The following is a 3,225-nucleotide window of genomic DNA, read 5'->3' on the forward strand; positions in this document are numbered from 1 at the left end:
TTTGTCAGGGAAGGTAGCAGCCTAGGACATGACTACTCACCATCACTGTTTGTTTGTTAAACTTTTAATTTCTGTCCATGGATGGATGGATGGATGGATGGATGGATGGATGGATGGATGAGTGGGTGGATGGATGTGTCCTCCCTCCCTCCCTCCCTCCCTCCCTCCGCCCACCCGTCCGCTCACCCGCTTTCCACGGGAAATCCTCAGTCTCATGTCACACACTCACTGGTGATTACACTCGCTGCCTCCTTCCTCCCTGTGAAAAAGAGGAAGTTAAATGGACGAACCTGAAAGAGCCCCACAGGTGGCAACCGTGAAGCAAGTGCACACACATGTGTGCGTGTGTGGCATTTGTCAACAATGTAAGAAATCCTCCAACCTGTGCAGAATTTCTGTGAGTGTCTTTCAGCCAAACTGTCCAGAAATGTCGCTCGTACGCCGGGAAGCACAATCTCAACGGCGGGAGATGATGTTCCAAAGAATGGCAATGTCGGCCCCCTTATTTTATACACTCCAATCCCAGGAGGAGACCGTACGTGGGTTACATGAAATCCACTGGTGACATTTTAGGGAGGCGGGAGAAAGCAAAGCGGGCAATCCCCCCCCCCCCCCCCCCCCCCCCCCACACACACACAGGAGTCCTCTCATGGGGCGAACCAACCGTGACTCTAAAGTCCTGATCCTGACCCCGGGAGTTGTATTAAAAATCAAGCTAAAGGAGTGTGAATGTAAACTGTAGGCTTATCAAAGGTTCAAAGGAGGTCTGTGTTTACCACCATTGAAAGAAAACAAACCAAGAAAGAGATCAAGGGTGGGTCAAAACATCCTCTCTGGGACTGGGAGGGAGAGAGTTCCTGCATCTGTCCAAGAGGGTCATCTGCAGTGTTGAAAAGCCAGGGTTCAGCAACAGGGGATATTTTCTTCCTCTCAGGGATCATGAAAAGCATCCATGACAGTAAGGGGGTGAGTATGGGGTGGGTGCTGTCATTGAAAAGGCTAGGTGAGCAGGGAGAGCTATGCCATTTACAGGCATACCCTATCCACTTTTCCTTTCACAGAATTTACACAATGACTTAATGTTTAGTTTTGAATGGCATTACTTCTTGAGTCTCCTCCTCATTGTTTCCAAGTCTTTGGTTGATACTCAGGTGTAGGACGAATGTATGTATGTATGTATGTATGTATGTATGTATACTGTGTGTGAGCCCCAGGATGGACAGAATCTGGGGGGGGGGGGGGCGGTGAGTGGAATAGACTGGAATGGAGTGGAGGAGCGGGGGAGCAAGAGGAAGGGAGAGAATTGGAGGGAGGCAGGAGGGAAACTGGAGAAGAGAGGATGCCAAAGGACCTCGTTAGTTAATGACACCGGGCATGGCTCTTATTCTGAGTTTTTTGTTTGTTTTCCTCGAATGCCACCTATGCAGAAAACAACCTGTGTGAAGTTCAACTAAGGTCACCCACACAAGAATAAGGACTACCCATTGACTGCAAGGCTCTGTAGTAGGTCGCCCGCTGTTTGCACTTGGCAGAGACTCAAATCTGAGGCAAGGGGAAGAGCGAGTAAGCTGGAGTAGAAGAGGGAGAGGTGTGTCCCCTACCCCTAGGAACCAAGTTTAGGGGGTTGAAGGGCCAAAAAAATAGAATAAAATAAAAAGAAAAAAGAAAGGAAGGAAGGAGGGGGAGAGAGGAGAGAGAGAGAGAGAGAGAGAGAGAGAGAGAGAGAAGAAAAGAGAAAGAAAGAAAGAAAGAAAGAAAGAAAGAAAGAAAGAAAGAAAGAAAGAAAGAAGAAAGAAAGAAAGAAAGAAAAAAGAAAGAGAAAGAGGAAGGTCCTCGGTTCAGTCCTGACTATGACTTTCTGGGGCATGGCAGGGCACGGCACGGCACACCCGGTCGGTCGCCGCCAGTGGTGTGGTTTGTGGTTTCCAGCCAGAAACCCCACTGTGGTCCACTTCAGTCCACCTCATACCTTTCCTGGCTGGGGAGAGTTCCTTTGGATCACAAGGACAAACCCAAAGGAGGACAAAGTTCAGAATGCCTAATTCACCCCTGCCCATTTCTACACGACAAAGCCGTCCATAGTGTCCAAGTGACCTGCATTTTTCATGTCTGCGAAAGAAGTTTCCATTTGAGGTACAGGTACTGCTTTGTGTTATTTAGAATGGATGTGCCTCCATCCAAAGTGCTAGTATGGCGATCCACTGCCTTCCATTCATGCCCCCCTGTCTGCCGACTGCGCAGGCGCTGTCCCTGATTTGGCTCCGCCCTGTGACGACAACGGACCAGCCCGGCCCTCTGGCCGACCTCGCTTTGAGGCTTATAAAAGCGGTCACCAGGAAGGTGGCGCATGACAAGGACAGGTTGCATCGTCATCATGTCATCACCAGGGTGGTGAGAACGCAGGGTCCGGTACTGGGGGGAGGCGGGGAGGGCGCGTTTGAAAGCTTCATATTCTCATTCTCTCTCTCTCTCTCTCTCTCTCTCTCTCTCTCTCTCTCTCTCTCTCTCTCTCGTTTCCACCTAGCAGTCAAGAAGGACAGACACTCCCACGATGCGGATGAAGGACTGTCAGACTTTGAAATTTCCTCCGCGAGCGAATATAGGGCGATTTAGGAATTTCCTTTCAGTGAACACGCCCCGCACTGTGCCGCCGCCGCCTGGAAACATCCCTAAAGGGTTGAAGCGTTGATACGAATAGAAACAGGACGGGTAAGCATTGCAACGTGTTTTCTGGGGTTTTGTTTGAGAGACCCATACATGTATAACGCTGTGATAAGCCGGGCTGTACATATAAATAAATAAATGAATGAATGAATGAATGAATGAATGAATGAATAAATAAATAAATAAATAAATAGTAGTAAAGGTGGATTCATGATAAGAATGTGTCATTGTATGCGGGCTGTACGTGAAAGAAAGAAAGAAAGAAAGAAAGAAAGAAAGAAAGAAAGAAAGAAAGAAAGAAAGAAAAGTCCTAACCGGTTTGGCTCAGTGGATAGAGTGTCAGCCTGTGGACTGAAAGGTCCCAGGTTCGATTCCGGTCAAGGGCGTGGTTGCGGGCACATCCCCAGTGGGAGGTGTGCAGGAGGCAGCTGATCAATGCTTCTCTCTCATTGATGTTTTTAACTCTCTCTCTCTCTCTCTCTCTCTTTCTCTCCCTCCCTCCCTCCCTCCCTTCCACTCTGTAAAAAATCAATAAAGTATATTTTTTTTAAAAAAAGAAAA

The 3,225-nt window shown here is 48.3% G+C and overlaps 1 long non-coding RNA gene across 1 annotated transcript; it reads left to right on the forward strand.

Annotated features, from left to right (window-relative positions):
• Nucleotides 1–2,087: 2,087 nt before the first annotated feature.
• Nucleotides 2,088–3,220, forward strand: LOC139000977 (uncharacterized). Its single transcript, XR_011469774.1, has 3 exons — nucleotides 2,088–2,391; nucleotides 2,525–2,709; nucleotides 3,202–3,220. It is a non-coding gene; the product is annotated as an uncharacterized lncRNA (long non-coding RNA).
• Nucleotides 3,221–3,225: the final 5 nt, after the last annotated feature.

Source organism: Myotis yumanensis, unplaced genomic scaffold (assembly GCF_028538775.1).
Source record: "Myotis yumanensis isolate MYYU_CA2020_CCGP unplaced genomic scaffold, mMyoYum1.0.hap1 SCAF_56, whole genome shotgun sequence".
Lineage (NCBI taxonomy): Eukaryota > Metazoa > Chordata > Mammalia > Chiroptera > Vespertilionidae > Myotis > Myotis yumanensis.